We start from the raw sequence: 18,320 nt of genomic DNA, 5'->3' as shown, positions 1-18,320 counted from the left end.
TAGCTTTTACAGTTTAGGAAATAGGGAGGCAATGGAGGATTGTGACCAGATGAGACAGCAGCTGACTCTTCCTGTAGGAGGATATTCTGCTGGTGGTGATGGTGGTAGTGGTGGTGGTTTTTTAGATCTACCAGTTTACTGCTACCAACCCATCTCCCTCCATCCTCCTCAAGTGTGCTTGCTTAGTTGCCTAACCCCATGGACTGCAACCCTGCCAGGCTCCTGTCCATGGACTTTTCCAGGCACAAATACTGGTTGGGTTGCTATTTCCTTTACATTTCTCTCTCTCTCTCTTTTTGGTTGTTGTTGTTTTAAATTAAGTAATTTGACTGCATGGGCTCTTCACTGCAGTTTGTGGGCTTCTCTGTGTACCGGTTCAGAAGCTGCCCGGGCAGATTTAGTTCCCCCTGTCCTATTTGAGTGTGGGACCTTAGTTCCCCTACCAGGGATCAAACCCTGTGTCCCCTGGATTGGAAGGTGGATTTTTAACCCCTGGACCACCAGGGAAGTCCTTCTGATTGTTGTTTGATAATACACTGCAATAACAGTGGGCAAGAAGATCACTTAGTAGGCCACCAGAATATAGGTCAGAGAAGATAAAAGTGATGGAAGTGAGAAGTGGTCTGATTCTGATTTGTTACAACCAAGAGACCTTCTTGACAGTTTGGAGCTGAAGAGGAGAGAATGAGGAGCCAAAGACCAAAGCTTTTGACTTCAGTCACTAACTAGAAGGACTGCGGCATGGTTTTGAGTTGCTTTTTGAACAAGGGAGAACTGACTATAATTTAGGGGGGGGGGGAAAACTAATGTACTAGTATCAGTGAAGATGGGGAAGACGTACTACATTATATTCCAAGTATTGTAGGCATTTTGGTGGAGGGTTGGCTGCTAGAAAGGGGCATTCTTAAGTGTTTGATTTCTAGGACATAGAAAATATTACAGATAAGGGAGTCTCACAGATCCAGTGTGTGTGTGTGTGTGTGTGTTCGTCACTCAGTCGTGTCCGACTCCAGGGACTATGTAGTAGCCCGCCAGGCTTCTCTGTCCATGGAATTCTCCAGGCAGGGATACTTGAGTGGATTGCCATTCCCTTCCCCATTGGATCTTCCCCACCCAGGGATTGAACCCTGGTCTCCTGCATCACAGGCAGATTCTTTTATCCCTTGAGCTACAGGGAAGTCCTAATTTTATGCGTATCAAATGCCAGGTGGATATTCTCGGCCTTAAGACAGGTAACGATGGATGCAACAATTCTTACGTTTCCCTTTTTTTTTTTTTTAAAGGGTGGTTTGGTGATTTCAGGGCATGTACCTCTCAACTGCTAGTGAGGGGCAACCAGTCAGACGGCTCAGCGCCGACCCTCGCCCGCCTGGGAGCGTCTGCACGACCAGAGCAGGGGCCGCCTCTCCGCGCTGTCTGGGGAAGGGGCGCGAGCCGCCGCTGCGGGTCGCCGGCCTGAGCGTGGGGAGGGGCTCCCGAACGTTCCCACCCAGCCCCGGTCGCCATCTTCCGGCGCGTTCTCTCCCGCGCGGGCTCCAGCGCCGACTCCCTGCCCTCTGCTTGTCCGGCAAGGGGCTTCTAGCCCGCGGAGCTCGCGGGCCGGGCGCGTCGCGGAGGTGCGGGCCGGGGCCCATCCCCGCAGGCGGGGCAGGGGGCGGGGCCAGCCCGGCGGCGGCGGCGCGGCGGCGCGGCCCTCCTGCGGCTCCCGGGGCGCGCGCCGCCCCTCGCCCCGCCTGCGCGCGGGCCTGGGCGTGGAGGGAGGGGCCAGGAAGCGGCGAGCGCGCCGGGGAGCGCAGCTGCGGGCGTGGGGGGACAGCAGCCGCGGAGCCGGCGCCGAGAGCGGCTGCTGCCGGAGCGAGCGGCGGAGACAAAAGGCTCCGGTGAGTGCATCTCCGGCCCGGGGCGCGCCCCGGTCCTCCCACCTCGCCCTCGCGGCCCCTGGGGCGGAGGCCCGACACCCCGAACCCCTGCCGCCCAGGGCTCCGGGGCGAGTGCGGCCCGGCCCTGCCCGCCGCGCGCTGCGGGCTGAGCCTGCGGCTCCATTTTCCAGGTCTGGGCGACGTCCTCCTGCGGACCCTGCCTTTGGTTTTTCTTCCATTCCTTCTGGGAGAGGGTTCCAGACTCTGTTCCGGATTCAGGGCTGGCGGACGGGTGAGAGAGCCCACTGCCCCCTGTTGTAAAATGGAAATGCAGGCTCCCCCTCCCCCAACTTTGCCGGTCTGGAAGTCGGGAGGGTGGTGCCAGGGGCGGCTGGAGAGGGCCCCGGTCCTCCAGGTGAGGGTTGGGGCGGGGCGGGGCCGGGCTCGGAGCCGGACTCTCGCCGGGGGCGTCCGGCGCTCTCGCCGCTGTTCGCTTTGGGCCGCGGAGAAAAAGCCCTGACCACCTCGAGGAGGAGCGCGTCCCACTCTTACAGGTTGTTTCAGCCAGCGCTTGCCGCTTTTCTGGTCATTTTTGGGTAGCGGGTGTGGTAGTTAGCGGCTCGCTGATGCCGCCTGAATAGGTGAAAAGAGCCTCGGTACGCTGACTTAAGGTGTACAGAAAACACTGGGAGTCCTCTTTAGCTGCTGCTCTTATTTTAAGTGACACGCTGTTGAAGGGGAATTTGGTGCTAATGTTCAGTTTACAAAATTAACATTTTGTTAAAGGGCCCGACGAATAGTAGATGCTCAATAAAACACTTGCATGAAAGTGAATTTTGAAAGGTCAGACAAAGCTGATCTCATAGCTACTAAAAATTTAGGCACAAACCCTCTTGATTCAGATTAAGGAAGAAATTGGCAAACACATTATTTTGGTTTATAAGCTTGTTTCTTGATTTCATCCAAGATAGTGTTGAAAAATCAGTTGTTTTCAATATTAGGAGCATAGAGAATACTTTTGAAATGTGATTTTTTTTTTTAATTTTGAGGAAAGTTGGTAGACATTTTGATAATTCTTAAAAATCAACATGATTGATCTAATTTTCTTTTGAAAGAATGGAGAAGGTGAAGAACAGCGGCTTGTTTTCTTATTGATATTTGATTCTTTTGAGACTCAGCTTTATATTTCATTATGAATAGAGAAGTTTGTGTGCTTTTGAGGGACTCTGGCATGGTTTTGAGTTGCTTTTTTGAGCAAGGGAGAACTCTTAAGAGAAGAAAGAAAGCTAATGTTGCAGTAATATAATTAAACCTCACCACTTACTCTACAGATACTCATTAAGCACCTATTTTATGCTGGCACCTGTGTTGGGTGCTGATTCTTCGGAGCAGACAAAACCCACAATTACCTTTTTCTTAAGCTTAAGCTGAGTGTTCTTTCCTCATTACTGATGTTGCAAGGACGGTCTGTCTTATACCCTTAGTGCCTATTTAAAATTGGAAAAGATGGCAGGTGGACTGCAGGAAGTGTAGATTCATAGCAGTCTATTTAGAGGTTAATAAGTAACTTTATAGGGCTAAGATTATTACTGGGCTATATTTTCCTATTGTTAGTTTAATAAAATACATATTTTTTTTAATGAAGGGAAGAAGACGTTTAACAAACTAGTATTTCTATTCTGTATCCCATATTAGATGTTTTTGATACAGTGTATTTATTGAATAGCAATGTACTTCTGGTTCTGTTTTCTGTAAATAATCTTTGCAGTACAACATGTTCTGCTTTTAAAAATCTCCCAGGAGAACTAGTGGATTCCTTTTCTATAAGAAGTATTTTTAAATAAAGCACCTTTTCAGAAATTTTATTTTGACGTTTTAGTCACTATTTGCAAATAAATGTAGTATTGCATTGATAGGGAAAACTGAAGGACTCTGAGTAATGATTTGTGGTTCCATATTTGAACTTTCCATGTAGTATTAAAACTGGTAAAACTGCTCACTAAAAAGAGAATGATTTGTAGTATTGCATTTATTCTTAACATAAAGGTTGTGTTGTCTGCTTTTCTCTTATTTACACATAATAAGAAGGTACTTATTTTTATTTGGATTCTTCAGAAGTCCAAATTAATGTGCTGCAAAGTCGACCTTGATAATTACAGTATAAAGTATATTAATTTTTTACAGATAACTTTTGAATTTAGGTGGACACTTGACGTATTAACACCTTATACGTTGTTGAAGATTTTGTGTGCATATAAATAGAATTTTCAGATTTTTAGATTTACTAATAGTTTTTTATGGTTCCTACAAATAATAAGGAAAGTAATCTCTTAAACTTTAGTGGTAGAGAGTTGTGTTTGTTTTTGTTTAAATATGTAGTTCTTGTAGAAAGAATGAGTTGGTAATGCTCATGTGTACTCCTTGTCTGTTGAGAAGCCTGGTGACAAATGATAATAGTGATGGTAGGAATAATGTAAGCATTATATGTTGAGCAATAAGTGCTTACTGTATTTTATTGGGGGTAAGAATTTTATCAGGGTTCTTGACAGTCAGCAGCATTGAGACATGTTAAAATAATTTTACCACTAAATTAGAACTCATAATGACTGGATTTTTTATCGTTGTACCTTAAAAAAATACTGTTTTCAAGGCATTATTCCTACCTTGGAGTAGTTTATAATGTTTTGAGGCTAAATAAATCTGAGGGTCATTCCGCTTCATAATTGTTGGAACACATGAAGTGTGTTGATGCTTTTTTCGTCAAGATATGTTTGACTTGTTGTAGGCAGTTGTCTTTTTTGTTGTTGTAATATCCTTTAGAATAATTTAGAAAGTGTGTTCTTCATCAGATGTAATTAGTAAAGTTATTAAGAAACACACTGGTAAGATATAGTGCAACTGTGCCCATATTGCCTGAATAGATTGTGAGAGACTGTCAGTTAACATTCGTAAAGTGCTTTAACCTGATCTCCCACGTTTATTCAGTAGGATAGGTTGCTCGTGTGTTTTTAGGTCCCAGTTGTTTCTCTTGTGAAAGATAGATATCGTGAAAGAAGATAGTCATGAAAGATACCGTGTTTAGATTTCTCATCTGCTTTAGGATGAGTCTCAAATATTTTAAGGCTCCATAAGACTTTTCTCTCAGTTGCAATATTGATTTTCATCTATTTCAGTGTTCTTAATCTCAGTTCTTATGAAAATAATATTTTAACATTTATTGAATGTTAATTGTTAATACAGTTTTAGATCTGTTTCAGAGGGGGACATTATGGGTTCCGAGTGCATTGTTGAGAGGAACTGAGTGAAACATGTTGCTTATCTTCAGTAGTTTGGTGAGGGCTTTTATTCTGATTTTTTTCATACTACCTGAGAAAACTTGGAATTTAGCTTGCTAATTATTAACTTTATACATTCTGTTACCTCAGTTCAAAGCTTAAGTAGAGTTGCACTTTCTGTAATACTAACAAGTAATGAACAGGGCAGTATTTAGCTGAAACTGCTCTGGGACCTCATCCAAAGGGAGTTTTTAAACGGAAAGCCCAACATTTGGTGATGAGTTATCTTTATCACGACACCATTAAAATACCTGCAAATCTATTTTAGTCAAAATAGATTGTAATAGAACAAACTCCCTCTTTTTCCTAGAAAGTGTTAGATAATGCCGTGTTCAATTTAGGTGTATTTGAAGATGACTGAATTTTGAGCACTGTTTCCATTTGGAAGCTTACCCAGAAATTCATGCTAAGATTTTTTTCTTTTTTTTTTTGTCTATTATAATTTCTTAAATAAGTATTGATTATTTTATTTTTTAATGAACATTTGTTTTTAAAAAGTTATTTCCTTATTTATTTATGTGCATCAGGTCTTAGTTGTGGCATGCAGGATCTTTAGTTGCCGCATTCAAACTCTTAGTTGCAGCATGTGGAATCTGATCCACATTAGGGATCAAATCCGGGCCCCATGCATTGGGAGAGTGTGTTGTCTCAGTCACTGGATCACCGGAGAAGTTCCAACAAGTAAGTTTTAATTTTAAATGTGTTTAAATTAAGCTTGTAATTCATAAAATAGAAAAATACTAAAACAAATTCAAGAAAAAGAGAAGACTAAGATTTCTTATTAAATCTTTAGAATTGAATATATGTAAGCATCTTGTACTAAACCAAAATCATTTTGTTTCGTTTGACTTAATCTATGTTTACTTTTTGCTCAGTAAAGCAAAAATGAATTTTTTGGGTATGTTTAGCACCTAATAGTGGGAGCCCGTGGATATTTGTAGAGATGTAAAGGATGGGATTTGATAAGAGTTTAAGCAGAAAACAGCTTACTTTCTCTCACTGTACCTTCAAAACCTCCCTAGAGATTGTCTTTCTCTGAATCTCCAGCTCTTAGGAAGACCAGGTAGCTTGTCTAGTTCTATGTGGTAAAAAAGTCTTCTACTTATTTGTTAGTAATAGTCTTATTTTAGGGGCTTCCTTAGTGGCTCAGACAGTAAAAAAGCTGCCTGCAATGCAGGAGACCTGGGTTTGATCCTTGGGTCAGAAAGGCCCCCTGGAAAAGGGAATGTCTACTCACTCCAGTATTCTTGCCTGGAGGTACAGTCCATGGGGTCGCAAAAAGTTGGACATAACTGAGTGATGAACATGCACACAGTCTCATTTTTGTCTTTATAAGGTGTGTGTTCAGAATAACAGTGTGTTCAAACTCTTACATGCCATGGAAGTTTTCTTCGTAGCTCCAAACTGCTTCAGAGCAAGAAGTCTCCTTTGGAGGAAGAGTCCTGAGAAGCTGCTTTTTTTTTTACTTTGCCAGCTCCTCTTTAGTATGCTGTCGGAATCACCTGTCCAGGGTCTAGCTCACTGGGGAAAGGGGCTTGGGGTGACAGGTGTGGTTTTCATGTGGCCACTGTGCCTTCTGAGTTGGACAGTTTGTTCAAGAGCTGGCTCCAGAGGAGTGCTGGAAATGGTTTTTTTGGGGATTCCATGTGTGGGAACCTCCTGCTCGGATTCCTGTGGTATAATTCTTCAGCCCCAGTCGCCTTCTAGTTAGCTCTTCTGCAGGCTCACTTTGCCTGGGGAGAGGTTTTGCTTTAGTCTTTAAAGTAATTCTGTTACATTTTAACCAGACCCGCCTGTACTTTATTATTTCACAGGACACACTTCCAAGCATTCTGTCAGGGCTTCAGCTTCCTATCTCGCTAGCTCCTTCTGTCGAGGACCCCCCACTTGAACTGTACTTCTGTGTCTGGGATCTATGATTCATTGCTGCTGCTCCCTTTTTAAGTGTCCTGAGCCCCCTTCTTCCACATGCTCACTTGATTATTTACCCTACTTTGAATCTATAGTCCACTGTTAAAATTTTTCACTTTTATATATCCTCAGTTCTCTTTTGGACTTCCCAGGTGTCAAAAGATTTCACCTACCAATGCAGGAAATACAAGAGGCATGGGTTCAATCCCTGGGAAGATTCCCTGGAGGAGGGCTGGCCACCCGCTCCAGAATTCTTGCCTGGAGAATCCCATGGACAAAGGAGCCTGGTGGGCTACAGTCCATGGGGTTGCAAAGAGTCTGGCGTGACTGAGCACATAGATCCAGTTCTTGTTTAGCGCCTCTCACTTCACGTGCTTACCTGGTAACCACCAACCTCCCTCTTCCCCACCCCCCACCCATCCAATTCTCCTTCCAGTCCAGCTGATACCTGGCAGTTGGGCTTGAATCGAGGAAGATGTTCCTATGCTGACTTGTTCTCCATTCGTGTTGGCCAAGGAGGGTCCTTTGTGGTGTTCACAGTCCTTAATCATAGTTTCAATGGATCCCTGGTGGAATTATTCCACCAGTTGCCCAAATGACTATTTTACACATCTTCTCAAACTTCTGGTGCCTCTTTTCTCTTCATTTTCAGCTGATGACCGTGTTTCCTGTATATTAAAAATGAAAGCAATCAGGAGAAAACTTTGCGTGTCTCCTCACATCTGTACCCAGACTGTATGCACTTCCTATTTGCTATGATCATCACCTCCTCTCTTGCTCTTGGTCCTGTCCACTTCCTGTCAGGGCCATTGCATTGCCTCGGGATTCATCCCGTTCTCCTGCCAGCCAGTGAGCTGTCTCATTAGTGTTTCCCTTTTGTATTGCATTATTCCAATCAGTATGTAGATGCTAAAATATCTCCCATCTTTAAAAACAAACCTACTCCTGTAGCACGTTTTTCTTCACCTGCTGTTCTTCAAAAGAGTTGTTATTTGTGGCCACCAACACTCCCTCTCTGTCTTGGATCCAGCACAAAACTTCTTTTTTTTTCCCCTCATCTTCCCTGTTACCTAAACAGCTCTTGTTGAGATTGCTTAATGGTGACCTCCTTGGTAACAAATTCCCTAGTCAGTTCTCAATTTTAATCTCACTGGATGTAGCAGCTAAATCATTTGAAAGCGGTCAATGAGTTTCTCTTCTTTGAAATCTTTCCTCCCTTTGTTTCTGGGACGATACTGCTTATTTTCAGTTTCTTTTGCTGGTTCCTTTTTGTTGCCCCAACTTCTGAAAAATAAGGCAATGTCCTAGACCTCTATGTTTGGATCTCTTCCATATTTATACATAGTCTTCTGTGATCTCATCTCAGCCTCTAGCTGGAATTACCATGTAGTTCAAAGCTGGAATTATCATGTATTTCAAACTAAGAATGCTATCTCTCACCTAGATCTCTTTCCTAACCTTCAGCTGGCTAGTCAACATTTTCAGTTAGACATCCCAGATTTAACCTGTCAGAACTGAACTCCTCATTCTCGTTTCTCCCTCTCCCACTCCAGTGATTGTTCCTATTCCAGTTTGCCTTATTTTATTAAATGTCAACTGAACCCAAGCCAGGTTTCAATAGTACATGAACCGTGAACTTCCAGATGTTCAAGCTGGATTTAGAAAAGGCAGAGGAACCAGAGATCAAATTGCCAACATCTGCTGGATCATCAAAAAAGCAAGAGAGTTCCAGACAAACATCTACTTCTGCTTTATTGACTATGCCAAAGCCTTTGATTGTGTGGATCACAACAAACTGGAAAATTCTTCAAGAGATGGGAATACCAGACCACCTGACCTGCCTCCTGAGAAATCTGTGTGCAGGTCAAGAAGCAATAGTTAGAACTGGACATGGAACAACAGACTGGTTCCAAATAGGTAGGGAAAGGAGTACATCAAGGCTGTATATTGTCACCCTGCTTATTTAACTTATGCAGAGAACATCATGAGAAATGCTGGACTGAATAAAGCACAAGCTGGAATCAAGATTGCTGGGAGAAATATCAATAACCTCAGATATGCAGATGACACCACCCTTATGGCAGAAAATGAAGGAGAACTAAAGAGCCTCTTGATGAAAGTGAAAGAGAGGAGTGAAAAAGTTGGCTTCAAACTCAGCATTCAGAAAACTAAGATCATGGCATCTGTTTCCATCACTTCCTGGCAAATAGGTGGGGAAACAGTGGCAGACTTTATATTTTGGGGCTGCAAAATCACTGCAAATGGTGACTGCAGCCATGAAATTAAAAGACACTTGGTCCTTGGAAGAAAAGTTATGACTAACCTAGACAGCATATTAAAAGGCAGAGACATTATCAGCATTCGTAATGTCATTACCAATGACATTGCCAGCAAAAGTCTATCTAGTCAGCTATGGTTTTTCCAGTAGTCATGTATGGATGTGAGAGTTGGACTATAAAAAAGCTGAGTGCCGAAGAATTGATGTTTTTGAACTGTGGTGTTGGAGAAGACTCTTGAGAGTCTCTTGGACAGCAGGGAGATCCAACCAGTCCATCCTAAAGGAAATCAGTCCTGAATATTCACTGGAAGGACTGATGCTGAAGCTGAAACTCCAATACCTGATGGCCACCTGATGCGAAGAACTGATTCACTGGAAAAGACCCCGATGCTGGGAAAGATTGAAAATGAGAGGCGAAGGAGATGACAGAGGATGAGATGGTTGGATGGCATCACCGACTCAATGGACACGAATTTGAGTAAACTCCAGGAGCTGGTGTTGGACAAGGAGGCCTGGTGTGCTGCAGTCCCTGGGGTTGCAAAGAGTTGGACAGGACTGACTGAACTGAACTGAGTCTTTGTTTCTCTGACTGTAACCTTGTAGACATTCTTAGTTCCTCTTTCTTACACATTCACACTAATTCAAAATAGTGTATCATGGGAACGTGTCCTTTATTTACCTTAAAATCTACCATAAGAATAAATACCGGAACTTCCTGGTGGTCCAGTGGTTAAGAATCCTTCCAGTGCAGGGGATGTGGGTTTGATCCCTGCCCCGGGGGAGTAAGATTCCATATGCCATGGGGCCCATGTGCCACAACGAAATTTTGTGTGTTTTGCCAGTACAGCAAAAATACAAAAAAAACTTCTTAAAAATTAACAAAGAAGTAAACATGACCACAGCTTTCTGTCTTCATCTGCGCTCAGCCTCCCACCCCCCACCCCCATGTAGCCATCATCTCTCGCCTGTGTTATTAGTCATCTCCCCTCTGGTCTGTCTGCTGCTTTTGCTCTTCTCTGTTCTCATGAACATAGCAACCTGGGCAGTCCATTTGAAATGAAAGTCTAATTATTTTTACTCCTGTATTCAAAACACTGTGGTGATTTTCCGTGTAATTCAGTGTAAATGCCAGAATACAACAGTGCCTGCCAGCTCCTCCATCGTCTGTGTCCCTGACCTCTCTGATGATGTGTCCCACTAGTTTCTCCTTGGCTTGTCCCACACCGGAAACACAGGCTTCCCTGTACCTGCCAAGCACAATCTTGTACCTGATGGGCAGTCACATTTCCTAAGTGAACGGCTGCTTGTTATTCATGTCTTTGATAGCAGCTTATATGTGTGTTTCTTTAACTAAAAGTATTTCAGCTAAAAGTATTTCACCTAAAACCATATAGTCCCATAAGAATTAAGTAAACACAAATGTAGATACAAGAGAAAATGGTTTAAGTTTGAAATGAATTTTTGTGTGTAGAAAGTGAGAATACCCAGGAAAATGGTAAACAACAGAGGAGGTGAGAAAGGAATGGAAAGAGGGTAAGGTAATGAAGAAAAGGAAAGCCGGATTTCAAAGTAGGGAGCCACTTCAAGAAGAAAACTATTTTTGGCTTGCTGCACATTTCTTTTAGGCTTCCCCGGTGGCCTGCAGTGCGGGAGACACTGTGCAGTGTCCCGCAGTTAGAAGACAAAGGTTCGATCCCTGCGTTGGGAAGATCCCCTAGAGGAGGAAATGGCAACCCACTCCAGTATTCTTGCCAGGAAAAGCCCATGGACAGAGGAGCCTGGGGGTGTGCACTCCATGGGGTCAAAAGGAGTTGGATGTGACTGAGCACATATTTCTTTAGGCTTTGTTTCTTGAATTCTCAGTCTTGTTGATTTACATGGATGTAGACACTGGGACTGCACTTAACCTCTTTTTTATCAGGAATATGGGCTCAAATGAGACTTGAAACCAAAACTAATTGTTTTTCTGTTGCCAAACTCCTTTTATTAAAGGAAAGCAGTTGCCATTACCAAAAGAGTAATTTTCCTGGCAGTATTCTTAGCATATCTTTTTTTTTTCCTGTAGAAGGCTGAAGCAGAAATCTCAAGATTTGCGGGAGGGATGTTCAGGGTACAAAACTTTGCTACTGGGCCTTCTCTTTTCGGTACTGCACTGCCTGTTGACTCCCCCTCAGAAGAGAGGGGGAGCATCTCTCAGCAGTTCCTGGATTCTGTGCTAAAGCAGCGGCTGCGGTGCCTTAGTGTACACGCCTGTTGAGTCATGCTGTATGTATATTTGTGTTCTTAATGAAAGACACTGAATATATTTAAACTTCAACTTATCTGCTATTTAGGTAGGAAATGAGAGTTCAAGAGTATATGCAAACTTTCATTCTGATGAGACAAGATTTAAAAAGAAATTTTTTTCTGAGTGACAGGTCTCATTTCCTATTGATTTAAAGAAATTCTTTAAATAAACTATATTGAGATAGGTGACTTAGATATTCCTGAATGAGTGATTTTTTTATATGCAAGCATATATTCCCTATAAACCAGTCTTAACTATTTAACTGTTTTTGTGTAATATGTAGTAATTTCTGTCTTGATTGTCTTGTCTGACAGATTGTTCTGTGGCTAATAATACAGACTTAATTTTCATAATCATAGAGGTGTGGTCATGTATGTATCTTTACAGATTTTGTAGTATGCAAGTATAATTTAACTTGTTTATGCTTGTTACATACTTTAACTCCTAAACAATAATATCTATAGATCAGGCTTGGTATTTTGTTTTTCTTTCACATTAAATATGAAATTAAAATATAATTTATATGAACACATATGACTATTAGAATTCTTTAAAAACTTACTTACCTACTGTGTAAAGTCATTTCAGATGACATGCTAGTGAACGTTTTCCTACAGTATTGAATTTGTCATTCTACACTTTCATTTATCTGAATTCATATGTTAGTATTTCACATATGAAATCTTGGATTAATAAGATAATTATTTCTGAACTGATGGCTAGTCTTAACCACTACATTTATTTCAGCTATATTCGTAGGTTGAGGCCCATCATACTCACCCTGCTTTAACGTCATAACGTTCTACATAGATTGTGAAGTAACCAGAATGATTATATTGAGAAGAGTTAGTAAGATTAATAGCCTTTGACGTAAGTCTCATAAGAGTTTGTTAAAATGATTCACTAAAGTATGCAGTCACTCATTCTTTTAACATTTATCGAGCTACTATGTGAAAGTACTTCCAGTCTACTCAGGGTAAAATACAAGCTGTACTCATCCAGGAAATAAAACCTCACACTGTGTATATGCGGCAGCCCTGCCGCCCTCTCAGGAGTATTTCATCTTTGCTCACTACGTGCTTGCCACGTTAACGCTTGTTTTCTTAAACATGTCCTGCTTGCTCTTTCCTTATTAAGGCTTTTACATGGCTTGTTTCCTCTGCCTGAAATAGTCTTCCCCCTATGGTTGGCCTCTTATCTTTAAGATCTCACTTAAATATCAACTCACTTCCTCACTGCTCAGTTGAAAATAGCCCCTGCCCCCTCATCACTGTTTTACTTTCTTCATAGCATATGTGGGAAACTGGATAATTCAGGCAACAGCTTGTTATAGAGAAGGAGAAAGTTTTGGGAACCATGCTGATGATCCTCGGATGAGCATCAGGTGGACCAGTGGTGTGTGGAGCTGGTGAACTGCTGGTGTCATTGTGAGCGTCTCTCAGCTTCATGTTCAGTGTGATGTACTGACAGGCTATAGTGGAAAATGGGCAAAAGCTATAAACCAGGGCCTTTTTGTCCCCAGAGAGATGGTGGTTAAATATCCATCACTAGACCACTGAGTGGGACCATATGAAATTGCTGTTTTTACAGATTTAAAAAAAAAAGCCTGAATATTGGCAATTTCTTATGGTTTATCTTAGTGGAGTTACTTACTATGGTTGAAAGGTATTTTCTTCATGTGAGTCAATAAAATTACTTTTGTGCTTTACCTTGTGTGTTTTTTCAAAATTGCATTCCCTTCCCATCTGACAATTGCTTCTAGATTGATTTAATATGTAAAAATTGGCTATTTATATATTACTTGCTTAGCTGTTTACCTCTTTTTTAACTAGTTCTTTCCAAAAGCAGGCACAGAAGGTCTTGAGACATCTCTAAGGGTGGTGTTGGCTCTGCTGTTGAGTCTTAATTCATTGAAAGGCATGCTTTTTCTGGTGAAGAAACCAGAGTTGGTTCAATTTGAGTTATAAATTGTTAGATAATTTTTTAAATTTGCTTTTCAGAATGATTTCCATAAATACACAGGCATTCAGTTTTTTTCTGGCTTTTTCTTTTTCCCATTATCGTCCTCTAAGTATTTACTATCTCTAATTTATTTGTTTTCTGCTCTTCTGTGATTTCTTTTACGAATCAGTGTCTAAATCAATGAAGTTATTTTGTCTTGTTTCTCAAGTGTTAGTAGTTTTTCCCTATGGTCTTCCTTATCTATGGTCACCTGGGAATTCCAAGCCATTTTCCCACCTTTACCACCCCCCACCATTGTAAAAAAACAGACATGAAGTTACTTTTTTCTTGTAGGCACCATTTTCCTGTTTGAAGGAATTTATTGTTTAAAAACTGAACCTTGTTGACTGAGGAGATTTCAGTAACATTTCTTGAGTAACAGTTGCATTATCTTAACTCTGAATATGTGGGTTTGAATTGGTGGTATTGAATAAAATGTGGCTCACAGGTTTCTTTAATTCGAATTGTTCTGTCTTATGCACAAGCTTTAAAAAAATAATGTGTTTAATGCAGATAATCAGAATACACATAAAATCTAAAAAATAAAAGCATATCCGTAATCCTTAAGATAACTGCTAAGATAATTGTTACTTAGTTAACATAACTAAGATATCTACCAGTTACTTTTTGATGAATGTCCTTCCAGACAAATCAACAAATAAGTGTTTTTCTACAAAAGCAAGATCTTAGTATATCTATTCTATAATGTCATACTTTACCAAAAAGTGTGATCTTTATAAAAAAGCATTACTTTTTATTATTTGTTTGAAAGGATCTTACAAAGTGGAAATTTTGTTGATACAGGATAAAACTTAAGTTGTGATTGAAAACAATGGTGCTTATGGAGAGTAGAATGTAATGCGTTACCTCAGGACAAGAATGATATCAGCATTAATTTTTTTCTTAAGGGCCCTCTTACCATTGCACAGTAGCCTGATTGTCTCATACCAGCTAAGGAAGCAGTACACGAGTCTGTGTATGGTAGGGTTATTTTAATAATAGCCCTAGTATAAAGTAGGGGGCTCTACATAAGTTCCTATTTTTTGGTTTGCCCCAAATCATATTGATACTTTAATACTAAGATAATTTTAAAAGAAAAATGTGTTTTATTGAAGGACTTCATCTAATTTTATTAGATAATGCTACCCTTTTTAAATGAGTGAGTGAGTTCTTGGAAAATGAAAATGTTGGTGTACAGATTCTTGTTTTAATGTTCAGGTTACTTTTTTGTTTCATGAATGTGAAAACCTTTGTGGGATTGTTACTGGTGTGTTGTATCCTTTGGATATCAGTCCTAATCTTGTCAGGTAGATGGTTTGGTCTTTAAAGCTAATGAAGGGTCCTATAAGAGTTGTATAATTCAAATGACTTTTCTGTTACCACTGTGGTATCCGTTACTGGGTAGAGTAGATGATTTCTTGTTTTTATTCTTCTCCACCTTGTCCTGTTCTGTGTTACTGCTTGCTCACCAGGTCTTGAAGTCTGTCTCTTAGGTAGCTAATGTGGCCATTTCTGCTACTCCACACGGTGCTACTTCCTAAATTGTACATGTATTGCTGAAAACATTTCTCATGTGGTAAAGGAGAATAAAAAGCAATGTAGTTGATGTAGCTTTTTCTACTGAAAAAATGATGCATTCATTGGCTAAAGTGAGGATTGGCAGTCAGTCCCTAAAAAACGGTTTTTCACTGAGTGATCACGTGTTTGTAAATGGATATGCAAGAACCTTTGCTTGTCGGAAAGTGTAGTGAGTGAATCTTGATAAATTCAAGAAAAGTGTTTAGAATTATTCCATCCTGCTGTTTTAAAAATTGGTGTTTTTAAAAAGTTCCGTTTTACAGTGAATTTTTAAGCCTCCCATTTTTAATTTTGTGACTAATGACTTTGTCTTTTGTAAAAATGGTACATATACACTGAGGAAGCTTAGAAATGATTAGTCACATCGTCATTGGCAGAAATAGTACTCAAAGTCTTGTCTGATAGTGAGCTTGGGAAAAGCTATAAAGTGGCACAAAGAATGTGGACTTTAGAATCAGGCACACCTCAGTTTGATTCATAACTTTGCCATATATTTGCTGTATGGCAGGATCTTACCCTTGGTGATTTTTACGTTCTTTTTAGATTAAGTGAGGGTAGTAGGTTTGTTAGGATTAAATGAAGTACACAGTACTTCAACTTTGGCCTGTAGAAGGTGTTAATAGTTTTTTCTTTTTTACTGCTCAGTATTATTTGAAAGTATCTCTGCAAGTCACTTTGGACGATTACCTTGAAAGTGATTTGCGTTCAGGAAAGTGGAAATATAAGTAATCCAGGTGGACTCACATTGTAGTGCCCCGTCAGTCTGCCTGTGTGAGGGGGAGAGTGGTTATTGCAACTTTTTAAAAAAGTATTTTGACCTCAAGGAAGACTTTAAAGTTAAAGGCTGAAGTAGAACTCAGGATGAGTTAATTATTGCTGACCAAAATGGTAAGAAAATAACTGATTTCTCTGTTTACTGAGAAATAAAAATATTTATGTGTAATAGTTGCATACATAAAGATGTCTATATTAAAGGCCAACATCTAACCCAGCTGACCCTTTGCAAAAGAGAAATATGACTGAAATAGTGAAGAAGTGTTCAACTTTAATAATAATCAATAGCCAGTCTCTTTTTTGTAGATTTAAGATTTAGGAAATGGTGCTTTTTCACCCCAGTACAGTGACATAGATACTAAATACTTTGCAGGAGAAAACATAAATCTGTAGAACTCTTTGTGAATACAGTTCGGCAAATATCATATTTGCTAGTCGTATTTCTGCCTCTAAGAGTAAACCCTCAGGAAGTAACCTTCCTTTAAGGCCCCCCCCCCCCTTTCTTTTTTTGAGGGAGGATGTTACTGTCTTTTTTGTAACAACTTTATTCAGATATTGTGATTTATAATAAATATTTATTTGGTCTTAGTCCCTGTTTCTGGCACTGAGCTCCTAAAACCATTGGGATTTCGCAGTGAGGAAAGCGGGTAAGGTATCTTTTGTTATGTTAATGAATGACTTTGAAAGGCTTGTGAGGTTGGGGACTGGTTGCCAGGGAAACCGAACAAGTGATTAGAGGAGGGTTGGAACTTTCAGTCCTACACCCCTTTGACCTGGAGAGGAAGGGGGTTGGAGGTTCAATCACCAGTGCCATGATTGAGTCAGTCAGTTTCCATGTAATGAAACTTCCATAAAAACCTGAAAAGGGGAGATTGGAAGAACTCCTGGGCTGGTGAACATGTGGAGGCGCTGAGTGCGTGGACTCGTCAGGACGTGGAAACCCTGTGCCCTTGCCCCATTGGTTGCCCGGTGTCTCACAGGACTGTTCTTGAGTTACACCTTTTTTTTTTTTTAAAATAAGCTGGTAGTCTAGTAAGTGAAATATTTCTCAGAATTTTGTGAGAGGATCTAGCAAATTAATCAAATCTTTGAGGAGTTTCGTGGGAAGCTCAGAAACACAGTGACAACCAGGCTTTATAATTTGACTTCTGAAGGGCAGGGGAGTGGTCTTAAAGGACTGAGCCCTTAATTTACACAGTGTGATGCTACCTGTAGGTAGATATTGTCGGAATTGGGGTGAACTGTATGACCCCCAGTTGATGTTGGAGAATTGCTTGATGTTGGTGTTTTCTTCACATTGCAATTGGTGTCCGAATTGTAATTTATAAATCATAATTCACCTTTTAAAAGTATATATGTAAGTTCTGTGCATGCATCACCACTATCTTAATTTTAGAATATTTTTATCACTTCTAAAAGAAGTTAGCAGTCATTCCCCCTTCCTCCCTTCCTCCCAGCCCATGACAACCACTAATCTGTTTTCTCTCTGGAGTTACCTTGCGTGGACATTTTAAGTGAATTCATATAGTTTGTTTGCCTGTTGTGCGTGGCTTTTTTCACTTGGCATAATGTTTCAAGGTTCATCTCTGTTGTACCCGTCAGCACTTCATTCTTTGATGTGGCTGACTGTTACTCATTTGTATGACTCTGTACCACATTTTGTTAATCCATCCATCAGTTAATGGATATTTGGGTTGTTTCCACATTTTGGCTATTATGAATAGTAGTGCTATGAATATTTACTTTGAACTTTGTGTGGATGTATGTTTTAATTTATCTTAGATATATGTACTTAGTAGAATTGCTGGGTTATATTGTAACTTGATGTTTAATTTTGAGGTACTGCTGAACTTTTTCAAAGTGATGGTGCCATTTGCATTTTTTATAACTGGCTTCTTTGATTTAGTGTTTGTTTTTCAAGGTTCAGCCATGTTTTAGCATAAGTACTCATCCCTTTTTGTAGCTGAAAATTATTCCTTTGCATGGATCAACCATGTTTCTTTTATCCTGAAAAAAGCTTTCTATCTAAAAATGTTCAGTGATGCATTATTTATATTGAAGAAAATTGAAGATCACTTAAATTTTTAGTAAAGAGAACTGGTTAAATTAGGTACACCTCATGTACTATCTATTTAGTTTGAAGAGTTTCAAGGGGAAGTTGTTGTCAGAGTGCTGTGTACGAGGTTGTACACGTTACAACTGTTATTCAGTGACCGTAGCTTTTGGGGATAGGGATAACCAAACTTTAAAACATTTCTGTATTTTCACAATATACAATAAAAAAGTCTATTTCTGTA

The 18,320-nt window shown here is 40.5% G+C and overlaps 1 protein-coding gene across 9 annotated transcripts in view; it reads left to right on the top strand.

Annotated features, from left to right (window-relative positions):
* CDC42SE2 (CDC42 small effector 2) overlaps nucleotides 1-18,320 on the top strand; it is a 118,005-nt gene that overhangs the window by 8,003 nt on the left and 91,682 nt on the right. For 3 of the 9 annotated variants that reach the window (XM_061150843.1, XM_061150839.1, XM_061150838.1), the window contains exon 1: nucleotides 1,763-1,880. The exons of 1 other annotated variant lie outside the window; for it this stretch is intronic. The gene's annotated coding sequence lies outside the window, so the exon portion shown is untranslated. Of the gene's footprint in view, nucleotides 1-1,762; nucleotides 1,881-5,721; nucleotides 5,876-18,320 lie in introns of those variants that run through there. 5 more of the 9 variants (XM_061150845.1, XM_061150841.1, XM_061150844.1 and 2 more) reach the window with 3 other exon arrangements.

Source organism: Dama dama, chromosome 9 (genome assembly GCF_033118175.1).
Source record: "Dama dama isolate Ldn47 chromosome 9, ASM3311817v1, whole genome shotgun sequence".
Lineage (NCBI taxonomy): Eukaryota > Metazoa > Chordata > Mammalia > Artiodactyla > Cervidae > Dama > Dama dama.
The sequence above is the reverse complement of the archived record's forward strand: the minus strand, read 5'-3'. Positions and strand labels throughout refer to the sequence as shown.